The sequence below is a fragment of the Xenopus tropicalis genome, chromosome 4, assembly GCF_000004195.4.
Source record: "Xenopus tropicalis strain Nigerian chromosome 4, UCB_Xtro_10.0, whole genome shotgun sequence".
Classification (NCBI taxonomy): Eukaryota; Metazoa; Chordata; class Amphibia; order Anura; family Pipidae; genus Xenopus; species Xenopus tropicalis.
This window is the reverse complement of record NC_030680.2, coordinates 26587821-26600835: the sequence shown is the minus strand read 5'-3', so window position 1 is coordinate 26600835 and position 13015 is coordinate 26587821.

Sequence of the window (13015 nt, the reverse complement as noted above, 5' to 3'; positions counted from 1 at the left end):
CTCTCTTCTAGGTACTTGTACTGTATCTATCTACCCACTGTATCTATTACAGTATCTATTAGTCGACTGATCAAGTGTTTGGCATGATGAAAATGTGGTGAAACCAGTAATGTTGTGAGCTCTCTACGTATTTTTGACTTATGTTTAGAGACATGGCCGCCTTCTGTGTTGTCTCACCAATGTAACGCATACCACATGGGCATTTCAACAAGTGTATCCAGTATGAAAATTTCCATGTGAAAAACAGCTTAATCTCATATTTCTTACCAGAATGTGGATGCTAAAAGAAATTGTCTACGATAATAGAATTGCTATGTATGCTGTGTAAACAGTAATATGTACTAAATTTGGGACTGGGAAGTTGTACGTCTTTTTTTTGGAAAGATTTTGACAAGATGGTAATTTTAATTCTGTCTCCTTTTGTAAGCTATTAGAGAGGCATTTTGGACTGTAGTAAGTGCCAGTGTTTATGTAGAATTCATGTGATCTTCTTTAGCATATGTACAAAGAACAGTGTATCGTTTCTTCTGTCAGGTGTGCTAACTTTTATTTGGTGGTTAATAGGTGTTTCCAATCTTTCTGATTAACACCGTGTATACCCTTTTCCAGAATTTCTTTGGGGTAACCTTTTATTGAAAAATGTTACTCAAATATGAGCACAGTTTTTTGGCCTATGATTAAGTGCACACGCGCACAAAACAGGTCAGGCACCTTGGTTTTAAATGAAGAAATAAAGACCGTCTTTTAGCAGACTCTGCTCGTCCGGTGTGCTTGATGTTCCTTCAACAATTTGTGACTTCAGCTGCGGGTTCGGGGCCCTGAGCACCCGGACCACCATTGGACACTGGTGAGCCAATTGATTTTCTTTCGGTTTGATTTGATCTATTTACTCCTATCAATTAGTTTGAGATTGAACCTCTTGGAGATAGGCTCGGGGTTTATACACCCGAGCCTCCACCATTTTCTCGGTACACTTTGCTTTATTACCCCAACACTAAGGGGCACATTTACTAACCCACGAACGGGTCGAAATGAGTCCGATTGCGTTTTTTTCGTAATGATCGGTATTTTGCATTTTTTTCGTATTTTTTGCGAATTTTTCGTTACCAATACGATTTTTGCGTAAAAACGCGAGTTTTTCGTAGCCATTACAAAAGTTGCGTAAAATCTGGCGATTTTTCGTAGCGTTAAAACTTGCGCAAAAAGTTGCGCTTTTTTCGTAGCGTTAAAACTTACGCGAAACTTCGCACCTTTTAAGTTTTAACGCTACGAAAAAGGCGCAACTTTTCGCGTAAGTTTTAACGCTACGGAAAAATCGGGCGATTTTACGCAACTTTCGTAATGGCTACGAAAAACTCGCGTTTTTACGCAAAAATCGTATTGGTAACGAAAAATTCGTAAAGACGCCGAAAAAAATCGCAAAAAATACGAAAAAGTCGCAAAATGTTCGTTTTCAAGTCGGAACTTTTCCAATTCGGGTCGGATTCGTGGGTTCGTAAATCAGCCCCTAGATCTCATAGCCTGTCTATTAATATATTTATAAAACTAGTCTCGTTTTTTTGCTCTTTTTGGGCACTTAATTTTGAGCACAGTTTCCAGTCAAGCATGAGGTGTTATTCTCTCCATAACAGGGGTAAACCACCTTCTTCACTTGTGCCGCAGTGAAATGTAAAAAGACTTGTGGAACAACACTTGCATCATAAAAGTTAATGGGGTGCCAAATAATGGCTGCAATTGCCTATTTGGTAGCCTCTATGCAGATTATTAGCTTACAGGAGGCTTTGTTTAGTAGTACATCTTGTTTTTATTCAACCAAAACTTGCCACTAAGCCAGAAATGTAAAAATAATCACCTGCTTTGGGGACACTGGGAGCAACTTTCGAGAGGTTGGTGAGCAACATGTTGCTTGCAAGCCATTGGTTGGGGATCACTGCTCTATACCATTGTGCATAGTACAGTATGTAAATGTAATCAGCTACTACAGAGTTATCTTTCAAGATCTACATAGTGAGTTGGTCAGATCCTGGACTTTAGATTTTGCTTGTATGATATCAACAATAACCGTTCCCCTACTATTCTGTATTTATTACTGGAAACTTAAGATTTATCTATAAACTAACCATATTCCCATCACAGCTTAGCTTTAGATTTATCTATAAGATAACCATATTCCCATCACAGCTTAGTCAATAACGTTCCTTTCTCTAAAGTTTGGTGGAAACATATGTTACCTAGATACCATAATTATTACTACTTCACCTTTTCCCATGGATACTGTTCAATATTGAAAGATTTTTTTTAACATTGTTTTATGTATATTTAAAAAATGTTATACTATATGTGTACAACATTATTTATATTAAAATCTTAAGAAAAATGTGCACTGTCAATGCTGACAAACTCAGATTTATATTTTAGTAATTACTTTATATCTGGATAGCCTGTTAATAGGAATGAAAATGGAGAAACCATATTGTTTCAGTGGTTCATTCTGCTGCATTATTTAGGGCATCTAATACATTTTGGACTATTTATTAGGCATTGTCTTCTCTTGAAAGTAATTTTTGCTTTCCATATTTTTTTTTTAATTAAATGCAAGAAAATATTTAGAAACATTTAATTAACAGTTTGCAGATGGAAAATGGCTTATCGCTCTTCAAAAAAGATATGACGTGCTATTTCTGGGAATTAAACAAGTATGGTGCACACAATGCAGATTATTGACTCCTACAAGTTTATGTCATAGGTTCCTATTGACATCAAGCAAATACCTTTGTGCCAGATGACAACACATTTGTTCCAAGCAGTGGTGTGTGTGCAAGTGCGCCACGCCCAAGACAAAGAAAATATCTTAATTTAAACTACATTATGGATTACCTTATGTATTCTTATGTGGTAGCTTTCAAATGCTTTCCACTACATAAGGTAACACATAAAGTAATCTATAATGTAGTTTAAATGAAGACATTTGCTATATTCAACATACTCCTTTCATAAGACACAGGGGAAGATGTGGAGGCCCCACTTATAGCTTAGAAAGCCTGGCATCAGTACTGATAACTGAGATGCTAAAATTCAGGTCCTTTCCAGAGGAAGGCTTTCGGGGAATCCCTGGTCATGCAGTTCAACAGTATTTGATGGGAGAAGGTTTTATATTCCTGATTTACAAAAAAAATAAATATTGAGCAGCAATATCTGATGTATTGCTGGCATTTCCTTCATCAGTCTGTAAGAAACACTTTCTTTTAGTTTTCTTCCTTGGGCTATTAACTTCAAGTTTGTATTTAGCGGCCAGTGTCTTTCTGTAGCCATGATTTTAGTTTTATAGTTCATTACCCAGTCAGTCTTCACAGCATTAAGTGGAGGAGCAGAGCCTTGGCAAGTACTTTCACTTTTTCATTGTCCACCAGAACTATCAAGAAAGACCCTTCCACCATCCCAATTCATGTGAGGGTAAAAAAAACAAAACGACAGTATCTGGAACTCCTTTCTGACCTAAATATTATTATGCACTGCAGTACCCCCAAAGGGTAGATCTGCAAAAGGGCAAAATGATCAGGAAATTGGCTTCTGGTATCTATGAAGCTGAAGATACCAGAAGCCGTTACTCCTCAATCAGGAGCACAACGTGGATTCAAGGAAACCCTACACCCTCAGGTCCTTGACCTGTGCACTAATAATGCATTTAAAAGGTAAGAAGAGCAAGAACAAGAATTTACAGTTTTTGTGGGAGTAGTGGGAACAGGTTCTTATCAACTCCCTTGTCGGCAGCCCCTGCCCAGCCATAGGGTTTCCTTTTCCTATAGTTATGACAGTACTCCAAAGCTATATTATAATGGTTTCTAAACTTAGAAGATCCTGGAGCAGGGGCTGAGGAGCTTAGCCTAGAGAAGTGTGAGATTTGAGGAGAGAGCCTATTTTCTTTTCTAGGTAAATTTAGGGTTGGCCTAGATATCTTTGGAAGTATGGCTCAATGGCTATTAAAGCAATATTTTCATACATCTTGTTATGAGCAAAAGGAAATTCTGATCATATGTTGGATGTCAAAGGGGATCTTGAAAAACAAAGTTGTAGGTAAAAAATACCTTTTACATAAGGGGACGTAATGCCCACTCTCTTCCAAAACAGCATGACATGTTTAAAGAGAAGAGCATTGCTGCACTACCTGCTTGTTGGGGCCATCATTTTGGATTTGGATACAGTCTCTCCTTGTTCATTCATGTGCACCACCATTGGCCCTCAATATAATTAGGGGTTTGGAAAATCTAACTATAGCATAAGAGCTGCTGCCAGCCTGTACTAGACTCCACCAGTCATTTTCTTCTGATTCTAGCACTGAGAGCGTAGGCATCAGATTGTACTGTGGAGGCTTTGCAAAGCTCTAGTGAACTGGGGACAGGGTGGCTGAATTCTTAGCCCTTACTGTCAGTATGCCAACCTGCCAAGTACCATCCCTTAAGTAAAAATTGCACCCCTTTACCCTCCCTTCAGTTCTTTGCCAACTAATCATGCTGGACCCATGCATTCTTTCTCTTCAAATTCCTGCACTCCTTCCCATATTGTCTTTCACCTTACAAGTGTTTCGCAACAATGACCCTTGCCTTTATACACAAAACACAATAGCTCTACCTTAGTACAATAAATATTAGTTCTTCAAAGACTTTACAGAACAAATATTGCCAGCATCCCTACAGTCCAGTACAACCATTACATAGATACATACAAACATTGCCTCCAAAGACGAGCTTGAATGGTGAACATGACATGCAACAAATATAAAATAGTTTTAAAAATCCTATATGCAAATAATGTTAAGGAAACAGAATTTGGCACTTTTTGGCACTTCTGATGATTTTTTAAAAGCCACAGAAACTCCTGTCTTGCCTATAAACTAGAGGTTTGCAGTCCTTTTTGCTCATGCACCAATTAATGCTTAATTTAGTCAGTCCCCCCAGCCCAAACCAAAAAACACAAACATGCAGATATCTGACCAATCATGAGCAATGTCCTGGAACACATGTAACCGATAATGCTACTACACTCATATACTGTATAGCTTTTACCATTTACTAATCTTTGGCAATCACTTGGACCCCTGTATACACACATAGGTCAAGCCCTGTTTCCAAGCAACAAGTGCCTGTCCAAATAATCGCCACTAAAATAAATGGGGATTACTAATTGACATTTTGTCACACACAAGCAAAGCTAATTAATGCTTAAGTGTCAAAAGATCCAGAATCATTTCATGTGCCATCACCCCTATTCTTCAATCCACACTTCACTTTTTTATGGCCTTTATTCATCAAATTTTATTTTTTATTCAAATTGTATTTCACATGTTCTTCAAAGCAGTTCCCAAAACTATAATATTACACCTCTTTCCCACGTCCACTGCTCATTTTTGTTCTCCTATTGAATTATTCTTTTCTTCAGTGTCGGACTGAGATGCCAGGGGCCCACCAGAAAACCTTAGACCGTGGGCCCACTCTTCAAACTATTTTTCATTATCTTTACATACTATAATCTATTCTTTTTTATATCTAATCAATTTCTTCCCGTAGAGAAATAGAAATGACCATGAATTAGGCCAAATGGTTAGAACCCACCTGGAGTTTTCCTGGTATCCCTGTGGGCAAGTCCGACACTGCTTTTCTTCTTTGTGCTCCTTCTGTGCCCATTTTTTAAATATTCTTCCCAACATTCCCTTTTTACTTGAGCTGTTAACTTTCCCAAATTCAATTATGCCCTCTTCTCATGCTCCAATTTTGCCCCAACTTCTCCTCCACTTTGATAAGCTCTCTCCTCCTCTAACCATGTCTGATCCCCTCCCCAACCCCAAAAATCCTTTGTGTGTTCTTTTCTTTTCTCCCACCCCATCAATTTGTGTTAAACCTGGAAATATGTGATATAAAACAAATAATCTACTCATAATTGAATTTGCAGATGAGACTCCTAATGCTCCTGTAGTATAGAGTGAAGACGACTTATTAGGGTTCCCACTGTTGGTAGGTTTTCATCATTGAATTAGGGCGAAGACAGACGGGGCGATTAGTCGCACTGATGTCGTGGTAACAGAAAATACAGTAGTGTGCGAAATGTACCACATGGGATTAGTCACCACGACTTTTGCGGCGGACGATTAGTTGATGCGACTAGATTTTTAAAAATTGCAGCAACTAATTGTCCCATCTGTCCCACTCTTAATGGCCGGCTGAAATGTGAGAACAAGGATATGTTACATATAAACAATACAATGGAGATACAGGGCTGAATCAGGAAGTACAGAGAGAAAATTAGTGATAACTTGTCTAAGAAATAGGGAAGGCTAGACTACAGGATAAAACCACATGAAAGTGCAGGTGAATTGCATGTCTGAACTGGGTTATGAGCAGTCACATGGGCTGCCCCCCTTTATAGTTATGCCACTGGTTATCACAATAACCCCTTTCAGTAGTCTTTTATCTTATCCATATTAACATGGGCTGATGCAATTAATAAGAGGGGCCTCCCACAATTTATCAGATTCTCTCTGAACCTAAGGCTGGCTCACCCATAAGACATTCTTATATGAATAACTGGGACTCCTACCTCCCTCAACCCCTATTGGAGGAAGACTGGTCTCTCATTTGGGGAAATGCTAAAAAAATTATAATGTTCAAGACAGAAAGAACATATCTATAAGATTCTTATGTTTTGGTACCATACTCCAGCTAAATTACATATTCTGTTCCCCAACCACCCCCCATCATGCTGGAGGAACTGTGGGGGTATCGGCACTCTCCCACACATTTTCTGGTCCTGCCCAATGATATCCCCACTATGGTCAGAAATCTCAGGACTTCTGAGTATGCTTCTACAAAACACTGTACTGCTTGATATACACTACCTTTCTGCTACGTAAACCACTCCCAAAAACTAGCAAATCGTACCAAGCATTGATTAATTATGTTTTAAAAGCCGCTCGAATTTCAATAGCTGCAAGCTGGAAATTCCCAGCTCCCCCTACTTTAGCAGATATCAAGTGGAGAGATATCAAGGCATTTGAGTCTGGAATCGCTAGATTAACCAATAGAACCCCTCGCTTCCTTAAAATTTGGACACCCTGGGAACTGTTCGCTAACGAAGGCTGAAATTCCACTACACCTTTGAAATGTACCTTTTTAATAAGTGTTTTACTATTTACTTTTTCTTTATCTTTCTCTGAAACTTTGTATATTATTGAACATACTACAGGTATGGGATCCCTTATCCGGAAACCCGTTATCCAGAAAGCTCCGAATTATGGAAAGCCTGTCTCCCATAGACTCCATTTTAATCAAATAATTCAGAATTTTACAAATTGATTCCCTTTTCTCTGTAATAATAAAACAGTACCTGTACTTGATCCCAACTAAGATATAATTACCCCTTATTGGGGGCAGAACAGCCCTATTGGGTTTATTTAATGGTTAAATGATTCCCTTTTCTCTGTAATAATAAAACAGTACCTGTACTTGATCCCAACTAAGATATAATTACCCCTTATTGGGGGCAGAACAGCCCTATTGGGTATATTTAATGGTTAAATGATTCCCTTTTCTCTGTAATAATAAAACAGTACCTGTACTTGATCCCAACTAAGATATAATTACCCCTTATTGGGGGCAGAACAGCCCTATTGGGTTTATTTAATGGTTAAATGATTCTCTTTTTCTCTGTAATAATAAAACAGTACCTGTACTTGATCCCAACTAAGATATAATTACCCCTTATTGGGGCAGAACAGCCTTATTGGGTTTATTTAATGGTTAAATGATTCCCTTTTCTCTGTAATAATAAAACAGTACCTTGGAATTGATCCCAACTTAGATAAAAATAATCCTTATTGGGGGCAAAACAATCCTATTTGGGTTTGATAAATGTTTATTGATTTTTTAGCAGACTTAAGGTATAGAGATCCAAATTCTGGAAAGACGCCTTATCCAGAATACCCTTGGTCCAGAGCATTCTGGAATCTGGATAATGGGTCCTATACCTGTACCGTGAAATCCTATATATATATATATATATATATATATATATATATATATATATATACATATATATCTTAAGTAACTCCATTACACTGCATTGTTATTATGTACATGTTTATTTTTCATTATTATCCATGTATGTATATTCGACATTGTTAAATTTAATAAAAATATAAGATACAAAAAAAAAGGGGGAAGGAAGTAAAAGGCAGGGGCGCTGCTCGTTGAGAAACTCACCTCAGGAGGCAGCACCCCCAAAGTTGCCAGTGGCGGCAAAAAGCTGCTCCTGGTAACTTTAAGGTCTGAATTTCCATTTTTTTAAAATGTAAATGTGGCTATTATGCTCTCTACACTAGCGATGCGCCCCCCCCTCCCCCCCCGGACCCCCTCTGGCACTGTAAAGGTAAGCGTGGGGGGCCAGGGGGGGTTGGCATCAGAGGAGCAGCCTAGGGTAAAAGGGAGTGTTCTCTTTTACCTTGAACAGCTCCTGCCCTCCTCAGAACAAGGGGGTACCGGTGTAAAAGGGGTATTAGAGTTGCATCACAGCGCGGGGGGGCGCTCCCCAGGGGGGGCTGTGGTAGTGGTATCAAGTGTTGGGCATAACAGGGGGTTAGGCCTGAGGCCAAAGTGATGGAAGGGCGTGAGTTAAGGATGTTACGCCTAGGAAGGACAGTAGGTGGGCCCCTTGCCAATTGTGCGCAGCCTTCAGCGGCTATCAGATAGTAACATAGTAACATAGTAAGTTGGGTTGAAAAAAGACGTACGTCCATCACGTTCAACCATAATGCCTATATATAACCTGCCTAACTACAAGTTGATCCAGAGGAAGGCAAAAAACCCCATCTGAAGCCTGTCTAATTTGCTGCAGAGGGGAAAAAATTCCTTCCTGACTCCAAGATGGCAATCGGACCAGTCCCTGGATCAGCTTGTACTAAGAGCTATCCCCCATAACCCTGTATTCCCTCACTTGTACTGAGAGCTATCTCCCATAACCCTGTATTCCCTCACTTGTACTGAGAGCTATCTCCCATAACCCTGTATTCCCTCACTTGTACTGAGAGCTATCTCCCATAACCCTGTATTCCCTCACTTGTACTGAGAGCTATCTCCCATAACCCTGTATTCCCTCACTTGAACTGAGAGCTATCTCCCATACCCCTGTATTCCCTCACTTGTACTGAGAGCTATCCCCCCTACCCCTGTATTCCCTCACTTGTACTGAGAGCTATCTCCCATACCCCTGTATTCCCTCACTTGTACTGAGAGCTATCTCCCTACCCCTGTATTCCCTCACTTGTACTGAGAGCTATCTCCCATAACCCTGTATTCCCTCACTTGTACTGAGAGCTATCTCCCCTACCCCTGTATTCCCTCACTTGTACTGAGAGCTATCTCCCATAACCCTCCTATTCCCTCACTTGTACTGAGAGCTATCTCCCATAACCCTGTATTCCCTCACTTGTACTGAGAGCTATCTCCCATAACCCTGTATTCTCTCACTTGTACTGAGAGATATCTCCCATACCCCTGTATTCCCTCACTTGTACTGAGAGCTATCTCCCATACCCCTGTATTCCCTCACTTGTACTGAGAGCTATCTTCCCTACCCCTGTATTCCCTCACTTGTACTGAGAGCTATCCCCATACCCCTGTATTCCCTCACTTGTACTGAGAGCTATCTCCATAACCCTCTATTCCCTCACTTGTACTGAGAGCTATCTCCCATAACCCTGTATTCCCTCACTTGTACTGAGAGCTATCTCCCATACCCCTGTATTCCCTCACTTGAACTGAGAGCTATCTCCCATAACCCTGTATTCCCTCACTTGTACTGAGAGCTATCCTCCCTACCCCTGTATTCCCTCACTTGTACTGAGAGCTATCTCCCATACCCCTGTATTCCCTCACTTGTACTGAGAGCTATCTCCCATAACCCTGTATTCCCTCACTTGTACTGAGAGCTATCTCCCATAACCCTGTATTCCCTCACTTGTACTGAGAGCTATCTCCCATAACCCTGTATTCCCTCACTTGTACTGAGAGCTATCTCCCATAACCCTGTATTCCCTCACTTGTACTGAGAGCTATCTCCCCTACCCCTGTATTCCCTCACTTGTACTGAGAGCTATCCCCCCTACCCCTGTATTCCCTCACTTGTACTGAGAGCTATCTCCCTACCCCTGTATTCCCTCACTTGTACTGAGAGCTATCTCCCATACCCCTGTATTCCCTCACTTGTACTGAGAGCTATCTCCCCTACCCCTGTATTCCCTCACTTGTACTGAGAGCTATCCCCCATACCCCTGTATTCCCTCACTTGTACTGAGAGCTATCTCCCCTACCCCTGTATTCCCTCACTTGTACTGAGAGCTATCCCCCTACCCCTGTTTCCTCACTGTACTGAGCTATCCCCCTACCCTGTATTCCCTCACTTGTACTGAGAGCTATCTCCCCTACCCCTGTATTCCCTCACTTGTACTGAGAGCTATCTCCCCTACCCCTGTATTCCCTCACTTGTACTGAGAGCTATCTCCCCTACCCCTGTATTCCCTCACTTGTACTGAGAGCTATCTCCCTACCCCTGTATTCCCTCACTTGTACTGAGAGCTATCTCCCATACCCCTGTATTCCCTCACTTGTACTGAGAGCTATCTCCCCTACCCCTGTATTCCCTCACTTGTACTGAGAGCTATCTCCCATAACCCTGTATTCCCTCACTTGTACTGAGAGCTATCTCCCATAACCCTGTATTCCCTCACTTGTACTGAGAGCTATCTCCCATAACCCTGTATTCCCTCACTTGTACTGAGAGCTATCTCCCATAACCCTGTATTCCCTCACTTGTACTGAGAGCTATCTCCCATAACCCTGTATTCCCTCACTTGAACTGAGAGCTATCTCCCATACCCCTGTATTCCCTCACTTGTACTGAGAGCTATCCCCCCTACCCCTGTATTCCCTCACTTGTACTGAGAGCTATCTCCCATACCCCTGTATTCCCTCACTTGTACTGAGAGCTATCTCCCTACCCCTGTATTCCCTCACTTGTACTGAGAGCTATCTCCCATAACCCTGTATTCCCTCACTTGTACTGAGAGCTATCTCCCCTACCCCTGTATTCCCTCACTTGTACTGAGAGCTATCTCCCATAACCCTGTATTCCCTCACTTGTACTGAGAGCTATCTCCCATAACCCTGTATTCCCTCACTTGTACTGAGAGCTATCTCCCATAACCCTGTATTCTCTCACTTGTACTGAGAGATATCTCCCATACCCCTGTATTCCCTCACTTGTACTGAGAGCTATCTCCCATACCCCTGTATTCCCTCACTTGTACTGAGAGCTATCTTCCCTACCCCTGTATTCCCTCACTTGTACTGAGAGCTATCCCCCATACCCCTGTATTCCCTCACTTGTACTGAGAGCTATCTCCCATAACCCTGTATTCCCTCACTTGTACTGAGAGCTATCTCCCATAACCCTGTATTCCCTCACTTGTACTGAGAGCTATCTCCCATACCCCTGTATTCCCTCACTTGAACTGAGAGCTATCTCCCATAACCCTGTATTCCCTCACTTGTACTGAGAGCTATCTCCCCTACCCCTGTATTCCCTCACTTGTACTGAGAGCTATCCCCCCTACCCCTGTATTCCCTCACTTGTACTGAGAGCTATCTCCCTACCCCTGTATTCCCTCACTTGTACTGAGAGCTATCTCCCATACCCCTGTATTCCCTCACTTGTACTGAGAGCTATCTCCCCTACCCCTGTATTCCCTCACTTGTACTGAGAGCTATCTCCCATACCCCTGTATTCCCTCACTTGTACTGAGAGCTATCTCCCCTACCCCTGTATTCCCTCACTTGTACTGAGAGCTATCCCCCATACCCCTGTATTCCCTCACTTGTACTGAGAGCTATCTCCCCTACCCCTGTATTCCCTCACTTGTACTGAGAGCTATCCCCCCTACCCCTGTATTCCCTCACTTGTACTGAGAGCTATCTCCCCTACCCCTGTATTCCCTCACTTGTACTGAGAGCTATCTCCCCTACCCCTGTATTCCCTCACTTGTACTGAGAGCTATCTCCCCTACCCCTGTATTCCCTCACTTGTACTGAGAGCTATCTCCCCTACCCCTGTATTCCCTCACTTGTACTGAGAGCTATCTCCCCTACCCCTGTATTCCCTCACTTGTACTGAGAGCTATCTCCCCTACCCCTGTATTCCCTCACTTGTACTGAGAGCTATCTCCCATAACCCTGTATTCCCTCACTTGCTAAGAATCCATCCAGCCCCTTCTTAAAGTTATATAATGTATCAGCCAGCACGACTGATTCGGGGAGGGAATTCCACAACTTCACAGATGTTACGAGAGTTAACAGTTAAAGGTTATATAAATGTGATTGTACATTGCCCTACACTTAACTGTTGGTTTATGTTGCTCGTTATTTACATGTTTAATAAACAAGCTGCTGCCTTTTCACCCAAGATATCACATTATCTTTTTTTGTTACCCAACAAATTTTTCCACACCAAGATTTTCCGCCCATTTCCTGAAACAATCCATCAATGGCGAAACGAGGAAATTCGGTGCAAATCCATGCCTGCGAAATTATTTCGACCATCAATATGTATTATCTTTTATAACCGTAATGAGTGTTGCTTTGGAATAAATGAAATGTTGTTTGGCCCTCTGGGGCGATGTACAAATAAGTCATTGGGGGTCCCATATGAATTTGTAAGTAGCACTAAAAATCTTAAAATTTAATCCAGAAGGTTTTTAGCATTTATAGTAGCTAATATTTGTATTAAATGTAGGGTTCAGTTAGTGTCTCTCAAGCTCGACATGCAGCCTAGGACACGGTTAATTCCCACTCAGCTCCTCCCTGCCTTTGCGCTGTTGCAGTTTCCCTTGGGAAGTACTGGGTCAGGTTAGGGTTTTGGCTTCATATCCTGTTTAGTGGTTACTGGAACAAATTAGTAGCCTGCTAAGCAAATA